The 20687-nt window shown below is 47.1% G+C and overlaps 1 long non-coding RNA gene across 1 annotated transcript in view; it reads right to left on the minus strand.

Moving 5' to 3' along the window:
* Positions 1-7377: 7377 nt before the first annotated feature.
* The window catches only part of LOC140685008 (uncharacterized), a 107811-nt gene continuing 94501 nt past the window's right edge, over positions 7378-20687 (minus strand). Inside the window, exon 3 of the long non-coding RNA XR_012058103.1 lies at positions 7378-7780. This is a non-coding gene — a long non-coding RNA (uncharacterized lncRNA). The remainder of the gene's footprint in view (positions 7781-20687) is intronic.

The raw sequence follows: 20687 nt of genomic DNA on the forward strand, positions 1-20687 counted from the left end.
TCAACCCAGCAGGATGAGCTTGGGGGAACATCCTGACTTGGATGCATTTTGTGAGAGGAAGGGATCATCTCTGATAAATAAAATAAAAACAAAACCCTGATAAAACTTCTTGTTTTCTTTTTCAGAGCTAGTACTCACTAGTTGTATTCTGAAATGCTGAAGAGGCAATTTCTGCTGGAGCAGAGGAGCCAGTAATAGGATTTGGGATTGTAATGTACCAGATAAGACTGAAATGAGACCGAAATTTCTGCCTGCTCCCAGAAAAACCCTCTGGAGAATGACTGGAAACCATTTCCATCTGACAGGCTGGCACTCAGCCTCTGCCCAGCCAGGAGCTCTGGGCAGCACAGGGGGGAAAAGCTGCAGGAAAGTGAGAATTCCTTTAATGGTGTGGCTTGAAATGGGAAGTGACACAATGCTGGACATCTCCTGGCTTCCCAGGGAAGTGAATATTATTATTATTACTATTATATCACTGAATATTATTATTATTGTAATAAACAGAGACCAATGTGCCTTAGGAATGAAGGAGGCTCCGTTGAGCTGTGATGCATCAGCACTTCCCAAACAAAATGTGGCAAGGATGGATGAGAGGAATGGCTGCAGACAGGTCAGGCAGGAGAGCAGGGGAGTTTTCAGATGGCTGACAATCCTATAAACACAAATGAGTAATTTTGTTTGATATTTTAGAAGTTAAAAAGAGGCAGCTTGGCACTGGGCAAAAAATGTTTCCCACTGGACTTCATAATAACCAAACTCCAGAGCATTTTAAAATGAAGAGTCAGCCTGAATCAAAACAAGGATTAAAAAACAAAGGGAAAAAAAAAAAAAGAAAAGAAAAAAAATAGTATTTGAAATGTCAATTGAAATGGTCTGGACATTTCTGTGCCTTTTTCAAAATTAAGCCAAAATGGTGTTTTGGAAAATCTTATCCTTCCAAATTTTATTTCCTTTCAAGAAGGAACAACTGGGCTGGAGGTAAAAGCATCTTGTCCCACTCCCTGCAAAGATCTCATGGAAAGCAGCCTTGCTATCCAGGTGACATGGCAGCTGCCAAACCACTGCTGAGCTTCCCAGTGCACTGCTGGGCTGAGGAGGATTTGGAGGAGGAATGTGGCAAAGAAAAGGGAAGCCTTGAAAGTACAACCACCCTGCTGGCCTGTCATACATGGGCTGTGAGAGACCTGGGCAAGGGAAGCCCTTTTCTCCCTCCATTTGAAACAACCCCTGCATAAGCAGTGCTTTTGTCTATTATTCAAAACCATTTCACAAGCTATTTACTTTTCACCCTCTAATTATTATTATTTGATATTGAGATGTCGGCTGGAATTCATTCCTGCTCTGTAACGTGAGAAATAAAACTGCTGGGGAGTTTTCCCTCTGTGAAAAACTCCCCAAATAAAGTTTGTTCCTCTGCAAGCCCTTGCCTACGTGAGCTCAGAATTTCCACCTGTGCAAGCACTACGTGTTTGTGTGGGAATGCCTGGAGAAGGCCTTTGAAGAGGGGCAGATCCGACTGGAATTTCAGTTCTAATTAATTGCTGTAGAAAATGTCACTGCTATTATTCAGCCAGCTGTACTCTTATGTCATGTTTGCCTGAAACAAAGTTCTCCCGTGCTCTGGAATGAATCATAATATTGAAGATGAATACTCAGCACTGACATTCCCCAGCAGCTGGAGCTTGGGATGAGCTCCACAGGGCTGGATGTGCTTTGGTTTGAGCCATTCCTGAGCTGCTTCCCTGCTCAGAGGCAGCTCCCACCCCACCTTGGCAGGTCTGAGCCTCTCTGCACCTTCTGTGGTGGGACTTGAGCTGCCCTGGTGGGAGCCATGAGTCTGCCAGCTCAGGGAGGTGTTGGTGGGGCTGTAAATCACCTCTGCTTCCTGCTGATCTCCAGAGCTGACAGAGATCAGGCTGCTTCAAGCTGAAGAAGCTGAGCCAAGGTGGGAAGATGTGGTTGTTATGTGTGATCAGCTTATGCTGCAATTAACGCTTTTTTTTTTTTTAATTTTTAAAAATTACTATTGTTTTAATATCCCATTGCAGAGCAGGTTCCTCTCTGCTCTCTCCTTTGAGTTAAACCTTCCACCACTCCCATGGCTGCCAACACCCACTGGTAAGGAGCACTGCAGAGAAATCTAATCAGAGAGGAGATCAACTCATTACCCCGAGAAGTAAACGTGTCTCTCAGACAAAGCAGCAATTTTCTCTGAGTCATTGCAGCATCCCTGAGTGTATCCAAAACAATCAAAAGCTGGCTAAACCAGTCCAATTGTAGCACAGCCATCACCTTCTTTCCTCCTGCAAAGTCCCAAGGAGAAGCCATGCTCTGCTTGCCAGAAAACCTTTGGTAATGAATAATTCAGAGAAATCCCATACCCTGAGCGTTCCCGTTCCCTCCTTGCTACAGGAATCGAGGAGAAGGGACATTTCTAAAGGCTGGCCCGATGGTGAAGGGCTGGGGATGGTGGATGGGGCTGTGCTCGCACAGGGAGGAGCAGAGCAGGAGCAGCGTTACCATAGAAATGAGGAGCTGCCTGCACAGACCTCGTTTGTCACAGCAGCATCCCTGATCCCTGCCTCAGCCCGGGCAGCCTCGGGCTGTGCAGGGCTCCAGCTGCTCCCTGCAGCTTCCTGGGGCACCTGGGAGAGCTGGCACCCAGCCCTGGGAACGGCCTGCGAGCTTTGGGATGAGCAGAAGTGCTGCCTCTGGTGCCCTCCAGGAAAGAGGGTTTGGAGCTGCTGTCCCTCAGCAAGCCGGGGATGGAGAGGATGGGAACCAACAGCTGAGCAGAATTTACAGGCTGAGAGCTGTAAATTCCTGCCCTGGGAGCACAGAATCACTTGCTGCAGGTGGAGGAGGGGAGGTGGTGCTGTGAATTGGGATCACAGACTGGTTTGGGTTGGGAGGGACCTTAGAGCTCATCCAGTGCCACCCCCTGCCATGGGCAGGGACGCCTGCCACTGTCCCTGCCTGCTCCAAACCCTGTCCAACCTGGCCTTGAAGGTTTGCCAGGGGATTTACCAGCCTGGGAAGCAGCTGGGAACCTCTGCTAGGATGGACTACATCAATAATTCAGCCTCCTTTACACCAAGGTTTTGGGTGCACCGCTGGCCCGGAGGTACAAACCCTTTCTCTTTGTTCCCCTAAAAGTTCTTCCCTTGATAGGAGTAGAAGGAAGCCCAGCCAGTGCTTCCTCACAGCCCTCCCCAGGCGTGGCTGGGGTTCACACCCCCAGCAATTTTCCTGCAAGCCTTGTGGAATTTGGTATTTTTCATGAAGTCTAAACTGCTGGACTCTTCTCATTAACTAAAAGTCTTAGCTTTCATTTTTTCCCTAGATATCATGACTGCAAAGAAAAGCTTAAAAACATGACACTTAAGCCTCATAAATCAGAAGTTAAATAATTTTCTTTTTTAAACTCAGCCCAAATATTCATATTAAAGAAAATTTAAAAAAAAAAAAAAGGAGAGAAAGAGAGAAGCTAAAGTTCATCATGGCATTTTTTAACCAGAAGATTTTCATTTTTGCAGGAGAACCTGGGAGCTGCAGAGCTAAGTGTTGGTGTTTCAACATTCTGAATATATATATGTGTCACACACAAAAATAAACATAATGCAATCTACATAACTGATATTTCAGGTCTGACCTTGCAAGGGTTCCTGACAGAAAATTTATTGTCAAGACACGGTCTCCCCTTGGCCTTTGTGAACACTGCCAGCAGAATGGGACATTCTTGGAGAGAGCAGAGGAGCTTAAATCATAAACATCCATGCCACAGCCAGCACAAACAAGCCTATAAATAAATCTACCTGAATGCTAACAGCTTTCAGTCAAGAAAAATTGTAGTTGACCACTGGCCAGCAAAGGGCTGTGGAAAACAGCCCTGTGTGACCCCCAGCCCGAGATGCCTCTCACACCACGCGAGCAGGGACCAGGCTCCAGGACGTGGATGCTGCCCCAGTAAATGATCTTCCTTGATCAAGCCTTAATCCAATAAGGAAGACACAATAAGAATGGAAATGTCAATTGTAGTTGAGAAATTTGACCTGCTGGTCATAGAAGCAGCTTAATTTAATTAGAGCTACTCACTGGAGTCAAATGGATGCCGGTTGTAGTGAGAGTGCAGGCAGCTGAGGGAGGGAAGGTGAAGGGGAGGGAAGGAGGGCTCTGACCCAGAAGTGAGAAGCTGCAGGGTCAGAGGCAGGACAGACACCTCTGTTTGGGTTCCTGCTTTGGGGCCATGCCCAGCAGCTGCAAGACATTTTCCATGGAGAGCTCTGTGGCTCAGGCAGCAGAGTTTGGATGGAAAAGCTGCAGCTCAAAGAGGTCCTTTGGTCCCTGGGGAGCCCTTGGAGCTGAACCCTCCTGGCCTGGCACCTCTTTGCTCCAGCTGGCCGTGCTGGCTTTGGGGGCAGCGTGGGAGCACTCAGAAGTCAAATCCTCTCCTCTCCCAGTGCAAAATAAACTCAAGTTTTCCTGCTTTCAGCTCTGTGTGTAGAGTCTTTGGGGTTGGTTGTGCACATTTCCTGCTGCCTTAAAGGTGTGGTTAACACCCTGTGAAGGGCTTGGAGTGTTTAAGCCCTGACACGGCCCTGGCAGACCAAGTATTTCAGTGGATAAAACCCCAAAACCAGGGGGTGAACTCCAGGCCAAACTGATTTGGTCTTACACAATTGCCTAGAGGTACTAAAGCTTGGTCTCCATGCCAAAACCTTTAGTTTCTCTCAATCACTGAGACTTTTCAAAGTTTTAACTGTTCCTTGGCACGGCGACTCTTGTAACACTGTTTTCAAGTGTTTATAAACAGCCCTTCAAAACCACCTGCAATTAAGTAAGCAAGTTTTCACACTTACAGGTCCAGATCTCTGTTTTGCATTTTGATGTGGTCTCAACAAAACAGCCTCAGAAAATGTGAGTGCCAAGGACAAAGCAGAGTTTTGTCTGAGCCTGCTGCTCAGCACTCAGGTTTGCACTCCTGGTTCAGATGCAGCTCTAGAAAACAAGATGTCCAACCATCCATTTAATCAAGGAAGCTAGAGGAAAACTGCTTTCTCATGCTAAAGGAAAAGGATGGAAAAAAAAATATAAAAATACTTATTTCAAAGCCAAGAAAATGGCAGCAGAGCACGGTAAGCAGTGAAAAACATGCCTGAGAAAGTTATGGGATTCCAAGACGTGGCTTCCACCCAAGAATCCTACAAGCATGGCACAAGCAAACCCAGATAAAGACATTTTTAAACAGCCCCTCTAAACAAAAATTAACAGAAGGAGCTGAACTAGAAAATGTTCACATGTATCCCAGAGCAGATGGACTGTAAGTCTCTGAAACAGAAGGTCTCACCCACAGAAGTTTCTACCCTTCCTTGGAGTACGAGCGACAACAAAAGCAGCGTTTGTAGATCTGGATGTGCTCGTGTTCTCTTACCTGTGAGAGGCTGAGAGCCTCAGCACACAGGGTGGGGGTTTTGCCAGCTGGGCTGAGTGCTGCCAGGCACAGAGTGGCACTTCAGCCTGCCTGGGGCTGTAGAATATGTCACTTCAGCCTGCCTGGGGCTTGGGTCGAGGTGTTCTGTAGGACCAGTGCCCAAGGGGGGACACCCTGCCCTGCCCAGGGTGGGGACAGAGGGACTCTGCCAGCTGAGCTTAAATCATCCTGGCACATAAAGCTGCAAAGCAGAGGTTTAGATCCAATATTCATTGGTATCTGGAGCAGAAATCACACTTTAAACCATTGAGAGAGAGCTGGACCACTGCTGTGCAGCCCAGTTTGGGGAGGAGGCACAGCCAGGTTCTGAACAATGATGCTGCCCTGGGGCTCTTTTTGAATGAAAACATGTTTTTTCATTCTAAAAAGCTCCCCATCAACAGGATTCTGCGACCTGGAGAGCAACCTTGTGAAGTGAAAACTTACAGGTGATACAAACCAGTGTTATGTATCTTCCTGGGAGGACAGATAGGATGTGAAACATCCAAACTTCTCTGGGAAGCTGCCTGGATTTTTATCTTTCCATAGGTAACATGCAGACCTGTGGTTTGGAAACCCCAAAATCCTGCATGAATTCAGTCAGCCCTGGGCATCTCCACCTTGTAACCAGCCAAGTTCTGAGCAGGTGAATGAACCATCAGGGCTGGGTGTGAGCAGGCAGGACCCTCACTGGGGGTAGGAAAGGATGGATTCCCGAAGGATGGAGGAGCTGGATTTGGGGATTGCAGGGAGAGCAGGAGCAGGTAGATACAGATCTCTTGAACTGGTTCTTCCAGCACAGCCTGAGTGCCCGGACAGCTGGCATTTTTGTGTGGAACAGCACATCCCTGAGTGACAAGGAGTGGCTGGATGAACCAAACGCTGCAGCAGGAACAATCACTTAGGAGCTCATTTAACACATGATGGCTTTCAGGGCTGTAAATACCTACAAAACTTCTGCTGGTAGGGCCAGAGAGCCTCGGTGGGGCTGGGCCAGGCACTGCAGCACCAGTCTGAGCACCCCAGAGTCACATCAGGGACCCTCACCCAGGTCCCCCCTGTAAGCTCTTCACACCTCAGATCAGCAAAAGGCCCTGGGGGGAAGGGAAATGAATTTTCCAGTATTCAGGATACTCTAGAGGAGAAGTGATTGTCAAAATAAATAATTTTCATGGTTTGGGTTGGAAGGGATCTTTAAGATCATCCCATCCCACCCCCTGCCATGGCAGGGACAACTCCCACTGTCCCTGGTGTCTCCAAGCCCCATCCAGCCCATCCTTGGGCACTGCCAGGGATCCAGGGGCAGCCCCAGCTGTGCCAGCGCCTCCCCACCCACACAGGGGAGAATTTCTTTCCCAAATCCAATCCAGACCTGCTCTCTGTCAGTTTGAAGCCATTTCAGAATTGCACAGCTCAGCAGGGGCTGTTAGGCTCAGCTGGGAGCCCGCTCCACCCTGCCTGTCCCTGGAGATGCTGGAGGCACCTTCCCACTGCCTCCCCAGCCCTCGGGGATTCCTGGTGCCATCCACCTGCAGAAATCAGGGATTCACTGCTGGGAAGCTGAGCACAACTGCTCTAGCTCCACACAGCAGGCCTGACTAGAACATGGCAGGAATTCTCCCCTGCAGGGACTTTTAAGAAAAAGCCAATAATCTGGTGCCAGTGATAAATAAATAAATAAGTAAATAAACATGCAAATGGAGAGGACACATCAAACTGCCAACCAAATTCAGGACACAAATGAAAAAAGGAGGAAGGGAAAAAAAAAATTAGGAGGCACTGAGAAGAGCACAGTCTAGCCAGTAACACTTTCCACTTTCCAGTGTTTCCAGTGCCATCCATAGCTGAGCCCAGAACAGTAATTCCTTGTTTGCAGGCTCCTCTGTTAGAAGCTAAATGTGATTGCAACTGAAGTACATTGATTAACCCAAAATAACTTTCCCTCAATTTGCTGGCTGCTCAGGAATACTCAGGAGAGCTGCTTTTGTTCTGAACTAGTCACTCAGGAGCTCTGGCTCCGGTCCTTGTGCATCTATTGAAACTGAGTGAACCAGAAAAACGTCAGGAACTGCACAAGGACACATAGTACAGTTTAATTAGTTTAGAGAGAGGAATTTATTTTTTTTCCAAGCATCACTTGGGCAAATTGTTGTTGTTGTCGCTGTCCTTTTTTCTTCTTTTTTTTTTTTCCCTCTTTTTCATGGTCTTGTTAAAATAATTTCATGGTTGCAGTTTTTGTTCCTGTGCTTAGCAAAGCAAACTGTAGCAGTCAGAGGCCTGAGGGGGAGAGCTGGGACAGGCTCCCTCTTCCTACAAAAAAAAAAAAAAAATAAGAAAAAAAAATGTAGTGCAGCATTTTATCACGCTGCTTGCAAAATGATGTGTTTAAAGGGCAGAATTGTCAATGTCAGATGCGAGGCTGAGGTACCTATTAATAAACAGCCTCTGCATAGGAAATTCTTTACAGACTTTAATCAGGAATTTTCCATAGTAACGCTGTGTTCCTGCAGTTAGCTCAGTGACAGCGGTTTAAATTCCACCCAGTGGACTTTGCATTCGCCTTTGAAAATAGAAATAATACATGGGAGATCACAGGTGCTTCGTTCCCTGATTAACAAACATTTCATGAGGGCTTTTTGTTCCCCCGCTTTCCTCCCTGTACGTATGTGTGAGCTGAAAGGGAGAGTTAATTTTAGAATGACTGAAAGATCTGGAACCAAATCCAGCCTCAAATGCAAGTTCATCTTCAGAACTGCTCTTATCATAAGAGTTGATCTGAGAGATCCTTCCAAAAAACAACGGAATCTCACCAGTCACTCCTCTAAGTCCCACAATATCACATGTCAAATCTTGCAGGAGTGGCTGTTGTCATGAGATTTTGGCCACATCCAGACAAGGAAATCAGCAGCTTCTGCTTTGGGATTGGAGTGAGAAATCACATCTCAAAACTTTGTAGAAAATGTCACCCTTTGACCTCAACTCCAACAGCTGCAGGGTTTTCTCCATCTCCAGTTCAACCCTTCTCCAGCTCTCAGCTCACTGGGAGTGCTGGAGGTGGAAGAGCCCTGTGCACAAAACTACCTGGGAAAATGTCTGCTCCTCTCCTGCCCCGTTCTCCTCCTTCCCTCAGCACTTCCCGCTTCTTCAGGCCAACCTCCCACATCTCTGTGAGTGCTTTCCTTTACCCACTCCTGAGCAGGAGCATCCTTGTGTGGCCAAACCCTCCTTCCCTGGCTGGGTGAGACAGGAGATGGATGGATGGATGATGGATGGATGGATGATGGATGGATGGATGGATGGATGGATGGATGGATGGATGGATGGATGGATGATGGATGGATGGATGGATGGATGGATGGATGGATGGATGGATGGATGGATGGACAGACACACAGACAGACACACAGACAGATACTAAATAGGTAACCCTCCCTGGGTTCTGCACTGCAGTCCCAGTTCATCACCTGCAATTAGCAGCTGAAGCTTCCTCTGGTATTTCCTGTCAATCCCAATAATTACCTCCCCTGCCACCTACTGCAAGACTGAGTCCTAAAAAATCATCACCCAGTGCCTCAGATCCAGCCCCTAAGTTAGCCCCCTTATCCCAAGGGCATTTTGTGTGCCAGATAGGGTCCCTGACTTATTTCCTGCTGAGTTCTGTGTGTTATAAGCTATGCATGCTGCAGGATAAATAAAAGATTTAATAAACCGTTACTCCAAGGATAGATGTCTTTCCACTTTACTCTGTTTTTTCAAATTTATAGACCAAAACCAACTGCAGGGGATTTATACTTCAGCCACAATTTGCTTGAGGCTAAAAGAAGACACTAAGGAGATCTCGCTGCCTGTTCAGCCCACTCGTGTACTTTTCTCTGCATGGTACATCCACTTTTGAAGCACTGCTGAGGAGAAGAAACTGGGCTGGTGAACACCTGGCCTGATCCAAATGGCACTCCGTTCTCAGGATTTTGCTCTCTGGTGTAGCAACAAAAAGCTGGAAGACCAAGCAATGTGGATAGCATGGAACTCTACCCAAAGTACAGGAAAAAAAGACATCTGTAGGAAATGTTATAATAAATAATCCCAAATCGTGTGCCTTATCTCACATGACAGTATCAGTGCATTTGCAAACCAGGCTGGAAATAACAGCTATTGAGGCAACCTAATGGAAGTGCAATGTGCTTCTCATGGCTTTTATTTCTTTTTCAGGAGCAAGGATTAACGAATTCAGCAGCAAACCCAGACCCTGCGTTCAGCAAAACTTCCACGAGCAGCTTAAGGAGTGATTGATGGGTAGTTTTCCAGATCTCAACAATAATAAGAACAGCAGCAAACATGAAAGGGTGCAGCAGGATTTTTGTGGAGCAGCGTTGGGTGGCTCAGCGTGCCATTGTGACGATTGTCTCTCATCAATGGAGCCCTTTGGAATCAAATGCAGGTATTTACTCGAAGCCAACACACAGCCCAGTGTTTGTCTAGCTCCCAGTCTGCCTGTGTCAGCTAATGCTGTGTTTGGAAGAGGTTTCTGACTCTGACAAAGAAATGGATAACCAGACATTTCCTCATCGTGCCATCGGAAAATCTGGGAGAGAGCGGCGGCCGTGAATGAGGGGAGAGGCTCTGTGCAATCAATAAAATGGAGCTGGCCCCTGAATCCCAGCAAAGCAACAAAGCTGGGATCGCAGGGCAGGCTCAGGTTTTCAGAGTGTAAAGAAGAGAAGACAGGCTGATGATTTTCAGTGCTTGGCTCTAGCTCTGCCTTTCACTCCTGGCGCCTGTGGGAACGGCACCAGACGAGGAGGTCAGGACAGGGACCACCTCTTCAAATAATGCCTGTGAGACTCTCAAGGCTCTTCTCTTCACAAAGAGGGATGAATGTCTCCTCTCTCCAAGCACTGACGTGCCCAAGGTCAGATCCTGAGGGACAGAGCCACGGTTACAGAGCCACACTCCTGAGGAAATGCCTGATGCAGCTTCATGTGACACACTGCACCAGTGCCCCTTGTCCCCTGCCCAGGGAACCAGAGATAAAGCCCAGCCACAGTTCCTGACATCGATTAGCCTGGCATTACCATGTAATGATGGTTATTATTGCCTGGAGCCTGATAAGGTCAGGATCTCACCGCACTTGTGAGGCATTTTTGGACCCTGCTACAAGCAGACAATTTGAAAAATTTTAAAAAAAAAATCTTTAAAAATGAGCATCCCTTACATAACCTAAGTGAAATCAAACTGGGGTGAAAGCCTGCCTGATTCCAACAGTTGTCACTTGGTTTTTAAACTCTGCATTAAACCAGCATTTCAGTAAGTTGGGAGGGTGATATGAACCCGGAATCAGAGGCTATGGAATCCTTTGTATTTGTACAGCCTCTGCCAAAAGTGCTTTATTAGCAGGTCACAAAGTCTCATAGGCTGGAATTTCTGCAGTAAATTGCATTCAGGCTGAGCTCACAAATCATTAGCCATGCAATCTTGTTTATCCTGCTAGGACATGGAGTTTGTCCTGTTACAAAATCAAAGCAGCAAGGTTGAATGGTTCCGAGTGAAAAGGCTGATGAGTGAACAAGATTCTCTGAGGAGGGATGAGGGGGCTGGAGGGACAATCCCTGCGTGCAAACACAGCCAGGAGGCAGCACATGAAGGGTCCTGTGGAGGAGAGATCCCCCTGAGCAGCCAGAGATCACACCACTGTTACTGGGCCCCTGTTGTTTATTCTGGGGTGTTTGCTGTGGACACCAGCAGCCCCTGGAAGAGGCTAAGAGCAGGTTTTTTCTTCCACTAATGCACGTGATTAGGACATGCACAAAAAATTCCCTGGGAAATCACAGCAGTTTCCAGCTTGGGGAGCTCTGCCTGGTGGGTGCAAGCACAGAGAACTGGTTTATGGGGAGGGCAACTGCATTAGCAAAAGCTCCTTAATTAATATTATTTAAAAGACAAAGAGATATTTTATATTTTTATTTCCATGTGACAAGTCACCAGACTTTGCTCTGCAGGGCTGAGGGGTGACCACAGTGAGCACAACTTGACCTGACCCTGCAGCTCATGGGGTCTGCCCAGGGCCCTCTGGGGCTGTGGTGCTGCTCAGAGCAGCCCTAGGGCAGGATCCACACAAGGAGGGGTCTTTGGAATCAGGCAAGGCAGATTAACAGCTGAGGACAAAAGGATAAGGTCCCAAAAAATCTCTTTTCCCTCCTGATGGTCCCTGTGATGGGCAGTGGCCAGACAAAGCTTCTTTAGGTCTGGGTGAAACTTAAAAAAAAAAAAAAGCTTTTAGAGAAGGTTTTGCTCCTCCAAAACAGCTTCTGTCATTTACGTTCAAACACTTCATTGCCAGTTTTTTGGGGAAGTTGAAGGTACCACGTGGAGCACTTAATTCTCCATACCCTGCCCATACCCTCCACCTCACCCTCTGCAGCACGGGGCTGGACTTTGGCCAATGCTTCATTCCTTGCCAAAGTCCAGCTTCTGGGCTTGCTGAGAGCCAGTGTAGCACAAAACAAAACTCCAGCAACTTCCAGAACCCAATACTCTGAGCCAGAGCTGCCCTCTGCCCCAGTCACCTGCTGATGTCCAGTGACATTCTCCAGTTTAAAGCTTTTTTTGGAGCTGCTTTTCCCCTGAGCAGCATCGAGATCCTGGCAGCCCATCAGGCACCACAAATCATCAAAGCACCCGATTTGCAAACAATTCAGAGGCTAAAATATCCTCACTGCTATTCAGCAAACTCCTCTGCCTATCAGTTGGATCTGGAAAGCATCTTTGGCCCGGGAGAGAGCAATGAGGAGGACTAAAGGTTGATTCGGCACATGGTTTTAGTCACAAAATTCATTTTGCCTTCCAAGACAATGTTTTATAAGCTCAGGCTAACTTTGCAGAACCCAGAAAATCACCAAGGCGACGCTAAATGTCAAGCCTGGCTGAAAGCAACCGAGGCACTGCAGCACTGCACACGTGAACGGGGCTGTGCCACCTCTGCAGCCTGGCAGCAGGGACAGCTGCCCCTCCTGCTCAGCAATCACACCCAACACGCTCTGCCCTCAGCAATAAAGAACCAGGAGTACCATGGTGCTGTCCATGGATTCCCTACAGCTGGCAGAGGGTCAGCAACAGGGCTCAGCTGCAAAGTGTAATCAGAAAACAGTTCCATCTCCTGTGAAAACTCAACATTTTTCAGTGTATATTGGCATTCCCAGGGTAAGAAAAGTCTTGTGCTTCTTCCCATTTGATAGGATATTGTTTATGTTACATTGGCATTCCCTTCTCTGAGTGCCTGGGAAAGGCTCTGCATTTATATGAGCTCGTTCAGGAACTTATTTTGTGGTAACCCTCCAAGTTCAGTACACAAAATACATAGTCTGATTTTACAGCACTTGTACTAAAATGACAGATTGTATTTATTTTTTAATGGCAGACAGGACCCCTTGGATTCTCTCTGCTTGAGTGGCAAATATACTGGGAATAAATGAATGCCACGAGGAAGTATTGTCATGCTTCCCTCATGGATTCCCAGGTGGATTTTCAGCTTTGCTCTATTATGTTATATAAATTCCCATTGAGGAAGGGGAGTTGCACATCACTTTTGAGGATCATTACTAAAAATGGATTAGATTTCCCTTTTCATTTTTCCCCTTTAATTTCTCAAACCCATCTGCCTCTCTGGAGGAGCCTGTGGAGGGGATAACCCTTTGCTGAGGGAAATTACAGCCAGAACCACTTTTAGAGGACTGTCAAAAGTGATCAGGCCTCAGTTCTGCTGCTTGATATCATCAGTCCAAGGGCTGGCATGGCAAGAGACAATCTCTGAATAAACACTTGTGGGGGCAAGGCTGACATTTTAGCCCAGCAGCTCCAAAAAAAAAAAGTACAACCTCTGTTCTCTGCAGGCTCCTCTGGCAGTGGTGTCACAGCTCTCCTGCCTCCCACGTGAGCCCAGCCCTGCACACATCCCATCAATCCTGCCATGAGGATCTGCACCCCAGAGCAGGAGCAAGCCCTGAACCCACATAGAATCACACTCTACTACCAGAAAAGAGGAGAAAAAAGTAAAAAACCCAGCATAACAGGCCAGCTGGCATTAGGCAGGATGGGAAAGCAGGAGCAATTGCCAGTTCTCTGATGCACTGCAGCACTGAATCGTGGCAGGCACTGCACAACCTGGTTTTCTGCTCCAGAAAGAACAAGCAGCACCAAGCATTGCAGGTAAAGGCACTTTCTAACTCCTGTTTTCCAAGGAAATGACTCTCTGAGGGATTTAAAACACAAATGCATTGCAAGGACACCCATGGGGAACAGCTCCAGTCAAAGGGAGATGGAGGCTGTGGATTTGCTTCAGTCAAAGGGAGATGGAGGCTGTGGATTTGCTGCTTCCATCCTGCCCCAGGGAGCAATGGGGGCATCTCAGGCAGCAGAAGGGGATGGTGCAGGACTGGGGAAGAGGCACCCAGGTGTGTCACAAACAGGAGCAATAGGGCCTGGAGAAAGAGCCAAAGGTTTCCATGAAATCCCACAGGGATGATCGGCTCCTGGCTGTGAGAGAGGGAGCATCCCCAGATCCCAGAGCTGCTGGAGCTCCAGCACAGCCAGGGAGGATCAGCCAAGTGATCTGTCACCAGCAGAAGGGCTGCAGCCTCACAGCTGGAGGAATAAACAACAGGGAACTCTTAAAACTCAGAAGTTCCTGGACACAGAGCACGGAGATGGGCTGGGATGGACCCTCCACCCCAGACCAGGGCTAATTCAGCTTCATGGCTTTGCTCTCACACACAGAGGGAAGCAGCAGAGCAGGCTCCAGGTGAGCCCAGGGATGTGTGGGTGGCTCTGCCCACCCAGCACATCACAATCCTGATCCCAATCCCCATCCTGATCCCGCAGGGCCAGAGCCACACAGAGCCTCAGCTGCCAAGCCCCGCAGCCAGGGGCTATTCTGGGAGCTGGAACAAAAGAGAATATCCTCTTGCCACCCAAATAAAGCCCCCTGCAGTTGTTCAGGAAGGTTTTCCAGCTGAGGAAAGGTTTTGTTGTCCGTGCACCTGCTGCCATGTCCCTGAGACATGGAAAGAATTTTTTGGGTGTCACCAGTGAATTCTGTACCTGGCAGAGCCACCATGCAGGAATTAAATCCTTTAGAAACAACTGAGTTTCACAAGATTATCTACACAACAACAGTTTCTGTGCCACCTACCCCAAACCTGCTGCTTCCTGCAGGTTTGTGTGGTTAAAGCAGATTTATTATTAAATTATGGCTAAAATTCAGGACAGTTTGGTGAAGATGAGTGAGGAAAGGGTCTGGGAACAAACACTGCAGTGCATTTGGTTTGGTTGTGTGCTGAGTGTGTGTTTCTGGGGAAAAACCAGCCAGAAAAGCCACCTCTTTCCTTGCATTTCCACAAATTCCACGTGTTTTGGCAGCTCACCTCTGGCCTGGGAACAGCCAGCCAGGAGGGGAAATATACTGGGCTGTTTTCTGCCCCCTCTACCTTCAGAGGCTTTGGGGATTTTGGTTTTCAGACTTTTGCCCTGCCCTGCTGAGGTGCAGAAGCATTGTGTGCTGAAATGTGGGTTCTTAACTGTCTGTTAAGGCAGTTTGTGGCCTTTGTGACAAAGTTAATGCCGTGCCTGTTAAGAAGAATAAAGTATTGATTTCTCTGTGTTTTGAAAATGACTTGAGACCGTGATATGGTTCTGCCTTAAAGCAAAAATCCTGCCTGCATTTCATCACTCCAGAAAGGGGGGGACAGAGAGATTCCTGCAGAGATTATTGTATTTGTGAGACTGGGTTTTTTTCCTCTCTGCACATGAACAGCCCATGTGAGACTAAGTACTTTCCATGTGACTAACTCATTCCCATGCTCGCTGTGTAACAGGGCATTTAAAGCATCAACAGGCAAGGTCAGAGCCTGTTTGTTGATGCTAATGTGAGAACAAGCACTGCAGAAGAAATTGGGATTATGAAAGTACACGTGTGTTGCCCCCAAGACTTGTTCCCTCCTGAGGAACAGCCTGGGTTTGCTGGGGACTCTCTTCCCTCTGTCCCCTGTGTCTGGGACAAGCAGGAGCCCCTCTGGAGCTGGGGGAAGGAGAAGGATCTGGGATCAGCTGCTGTGGGGTGCAGCCCACATCCTGCTGCCCCGAGCTGCTCTTATCTGTCCTGCCCTGTTAATGCAGCCCAGTATCTCCAGGGAGCAGGGAGATCCTCACTCCGACACTCAGAATTTACTGGTGTGATCATTTAGATCTGGATTTTGTCAGGTCTTCCCTCTCTCCACCCAGCTCAGGACAGCAGGAGCTGGGCAGTCCCTTGGTGATAAGTGCAGGGATGTTCATGTCCTGCCTCCAACCAAGATCTGAAACCCCATATCTTCATTTGGGGTTTTTGTTTTTTAAGTTTCATGTGTTCATAATGGTTGAAAATAGTAGAGGGGGCAGATAAGTGTGTGTATTTCAGAGGTATGAATCTTTTGAGGATGCATTGCATTTTTAACACAAACTGGGCCCATTTCAGTGGGAAATCTTATTTGACTACAGAGGGAAAAGTGGGAATAAGGCTCCAGGGCTGGGTCCACCAGTAATTTTTGCGGGGTAGGGGGATATGTCAAAGCCTGGCTCAGTCACCAGCCGCTCCCACACCTATCCCAGTGCTCCTCACAGACCCACTTCAGTCTGGTCCTTCCAGGGCTGGTCTCCAACCTCTCCCTGCCTGCTGTGGGTGGCACCTCACTGGCTGAGCTCTGTCACTTCAAGTGCTGCTGACAGATCTGAAGGATCAAGCCCCAATTCCCCACAGGGTCAGAGGAGTGAGGGCAGAGCCCAGCGTGGCCAACCTGGCCCCACTCAGTCCCTGGCTTTATTTCTAACACCCATATTTGTGCTACAACACCTTTAAACAAGTTTTTGTTGTTTTTTTTTTTCCTTTTTTTTTGCTTGGTTGGGTTTCTGTTTTTAATGACTGCTGGAACACCTTTCTGATCCTTTTTTCAACCTCAGAAGTGTACAGAAAGTGACAGTGCAGTAACTATTGCAGTGTGTTTATCACTGACACAGCTCTGGGCTGCTGCAACTTGAGCAGCCCTGGGGTGAGGTCCTGACACCTCCAGATCTGGAGGACAAACGTGTGAATGGGCAGCCAGCAGGGAGAGAACATTTATTGATCCACCACTGGAAGCATAAAAGGGCTTCTGCAGCATTGCTGTCAGTGACAGGCTGATTGTGCTGATTAAAACAAAGTAAAAGGAAGAGGAACTGATCAAACATCCCCCAGCAAGAAGTGATGAAAGGCCTCAAAGCCCACATGATGGAGATTGTAGTCTGCAGCATTTCTAATGTTTGATTAATCGCTGGCGTAAGCTCGCAATTAACACTAATGAGATGTAGCACCGAAATCCTTGAAAACTGTTCAAATCAACTTTCAGCTTCCTTCTGATCCATGATTTCCACTGCAAGCAAAATGCATTTTCTCTCCAGCTGCTGGTGGTGCACAGCCAGTCACTCCAGAGCACCTCACAGGCACCCAGCTGCATTTTGCTGCAGAGGCAGCGACTCCAGCCCTGGATATTGGCGTCCTAAAGATGGGAATGGACAGAGACCCAACCTTCAAAGGCACCAGGGCACCAGCACAGCTTCCAAACACTCCTTTTGCCTGCCAGTTGGATCACTGGGCTAAAAGGTCAGGAAGTCATTCTCCTCTGACTTTAGAATTCCTCAGCCACTTTCTTCCATCTCAGTGCATCTAAAATCCTGAGAAAGGAGAGCCGGCTCCCTTTAACCCCTTGTGTGTTTGGCTCTGTGTAATTCCTACAAAAACACTTTAAACCTGAATGGGTCTCCTCAGCCTCACATGGCACTGACAAACTTGATTTCCATCCTTTTTGCTTTTGTTCTGCTGGAGGATCAGCTCTGGAGCTGTGCAGGAGATCTGTGGGCTCGCTTTATTCAGAGTTTGAGAGGGGTTTGTCTCTTCTGGTAAAACTGAGAACACTGAGGGGGTAAAGTACAGGAGAGAGAAGGCACTGGATGTGAAATTAAGAAATGCTGTCACCCTTGAACAGTGTCTGCAGCGAGGGGAAGGTGAGGTTACCTGGCAAGCAAAGAGCAAAATGAATGGCAGTTGAAAGGCAATGTTTTGATAGGCACTAATTATTAAACTGTAATTAGCAGAAGGATGCAGTGATCTGTTCAAACCCCAGCTAAGCAAACAGGGAGAGGTTAAAGACAAAAGGAACTGCAGAGGCTGAGGAGGCAGACCACAGGAACTGCCTTTAGGACGCCACACTTTGGACCTGTGTCCTGTGATCTGATAGCACGGAGGGGTAAAACACAGAGAGGAGGGTTTGGAGAGCCACAGGACAGAGCTGGATCCATGGGAGACACCCAAAGGGACCAGGAGGAGCAGCCAGTGGGCAACTGGGCTGCAGGACAGGCCTGGCTGGGCATCCAGGAGCTGCTGGGCACAGGGACCCCAAGCTCAGCTGGACCCCAGAGGCTTTGGGGACTGGGATGGGATGCAGGGCTGGGATGAGGTTGGTGTCAGAAACCTCAGAGATGCTCAGCCCAGAGAGAACTGCAGCAGCAGAACAGCATCTACAGCCCAGGGACCATGGAAAATCAGCAGGAAAAGGTTTAAAACCATTCCCTGCACTTTAATGGCAGCTTCAGTCATGTTTATCTCTTAGTGAGACATTTGAAAGCCTGGGCCTGTTAGGAGAAAACTATTCTTAAAAATATTGTGCTGCTGGAAAGTCTCATTTTCCCTCTGCCACAAAAGTATTCTGAAAACCCACCAAGGGCTGAGAGGGACCTGGAAACTTTTCCTTCTGCCTTGAGGATGTAGCCAGCCTGTCACTGAATCTAAAAATAGCCTTCAGAGTATTGATTAACCTGTCTGAAGGAAGCAACAATGAATTAGAGAGGAAAAATGAAACCAAGCAAAGCCTTGGAGTGTATTTGACAGTAAAATCTGGGTTAGGAGTAGCGGAACATACTTTATTACCAGAGTGGCTGTTGCTTTGTAAAGATATTTTTAATTATTCTCAGCCAGCAGCACTGTACCCATAGAAATCCACTCAGCCTGTGAGGAAAACTTTTCTTCTAAGATGGTTATTTATCTCTTCAGTAATTTGCTCCTGGCTAATTTTTTATTTGTGTCCTTTTTAACTTTCTTAAACACAAGATGGTTCTCCGTTCTGAGGTCTGGAGACTCTTGACTATTCATGTAGATTTAAGCATATGAAAATCATAAAGATTATCAAGAAGAGGAAGGATCCCTACCCCTCCTCTCTCTCACTGAGAGAACAGATCCAGCCACACACACAAATACTCCAACAAAAATAAAATTAAAAATAAAAATAATTTAAAAATAAAAATAATTTAAAAATAAAAATAATTTAAAATTAAAACTAAAAATAAAAATAAATTAAAAATAAAAATAAAAATTAAAAATAAAAATAAAAATAAAAATAAAAATAAAAATAAAAATAAAAATAAAAATAAAAATAAAAATAAAAATAAAAATAAAAATAAAATAAAAATAAAAATAAAAATAAAAATAAAAATAAAAATAAAAATAAAATAATTACTGCAAAATCCAGCTGAGCACTTGGGGAGAAAAACAATAACAGTGCTTAAAAATAAGATTTTCTTTCTGCAAGATTTTATATTGGATCATCAATTCACCTTTTTTTAACCCTGAGAGAGCCAACAAAGGGCAAAACCACTCCTTGTATGTCACAGTTTCGTTGGAGATCAAAGCAAACACACGGCCACAAGGAGAATGCAAAAATGCATCACCAAACTCTAACACAACTCGTGACCCTCTCTGAGAGCCCAGCCCCAGTGGGTTGGATTGGATTGGATTGGATTGGCCATCAGGCTCAAACAATCCTCACCAGAATCCAACCAAGCATCACCCCAGGTAAACAATTCTCCAAACACATTCCAGATGGGAAAATAAGGAGCAGAAATAGAAATTGTTTTCTCTTTCATTTCTCTCTGTGCACCTCTATGAAAGATCCTGAGAGGGAGAGAAATGTGCTTGCCACAGGAGAGGAAAGGGGTGGATGGCTCCAAAGGCTCTAAAAGGGTAAATAATGTCATCATGGAGGTGCAGAGTCACCTCCTTATCTCAAAGCACCTTCACAGGCTTGGCTGAGCCAAGGACTCCGACTGGAGCCAGTTGACTGAAAGGTCAACAAGCAAAATGCAGAGTCTGGAGAAAGAAAAAGTTCACAAGGGGGAAACAATTCTGTGAAAGGTCTAAAAACAACCCCAGAAAAATCTCCCTGAGCCAGGACAGACCTGTGACATGGGAACGTGGCAGTAACTGGAGGTCTTTGAAAGCCAGGCAGGAGCAGAAGGGAGCAAAGCTGCCTGTGCATGGACCCTGGGCACAGGGAGCACAGCCAGGGCACCAACTGCCTTCTCAGACAGCTTTTTTGGAAAAAAATGCCTAGCCTGGAGACTTCTTAAAAGCCAAACTTCACTTCTTTAGATACTTTTGGCCACTTCTGGCTGCTGCCACAGCAGGTCAGGCTCCCTGGGTGGGTCTGTGAGGAGAAAAGGTGCTGGCAGCACAAGCCCAAGCCTCCCTCCCTCCAAATCTAATTTCAGCTATCCAGAAAGTTGGGATGTGAATTCCTGCTCAAGCAAATGGTTTTTTTTTTAAATTGCACGAAGTCTGCCACCCCTCTGTGTGAATCCTTATGGGCACAGGGAGGTGTTCCAATATCCTCACTCCCACTCCCTCCCCACCAGCCCTTGCACTGGTGACACGAGACAGACACACCGACTGTGAGTCCTTCCTGGATCCCAAAATATTCCATCCTACCAATTTAGGCTGCCTGTGATCCTGGTGAGGGCTATTCTGGAGAAGCAACTCGCCTTTCTGGGAAGCACAGCGTGTTTCTGCTGACAGGAATTGGAGCAGATGCTCCGTGGTTTCAGCTCTGAGGATGTTCTTATTTTCTCTCTGCCTGATGGATGCAGTACTTTAAATGTGCCCAGGTACTGAGGGACGAGCAGAGGGAAATGGATCCTCTCTGAGCTTGTTCTTTTCTCTCAGAAATTGTCCATGGTTTCATTCTGGAGGACAAGATGTTGGAGGCCCAGCAAATTTCTGAATGCAGCATCTCTAAAAGAACAAAATGCCATGAAGAGAGTGGCCCTGCAGGTGAAACATTTGCTGTGGAGGGACTGACACCAGCAATTCCAGTGCAATTCCAGT

Source organism: Taeniopygia guttata, chromosome 13, assembly GCF_048771995.1.
Source record: "Taeniopygia guttata chromosome 13, bTaeGut7.mat, whole genome shotgun sequence".
NCBI lineage: Eukaryota > Metazoa > Chordata > Aves > Passeriformes > Estrildidae > Taeniopygia > Taeniopygia guttata.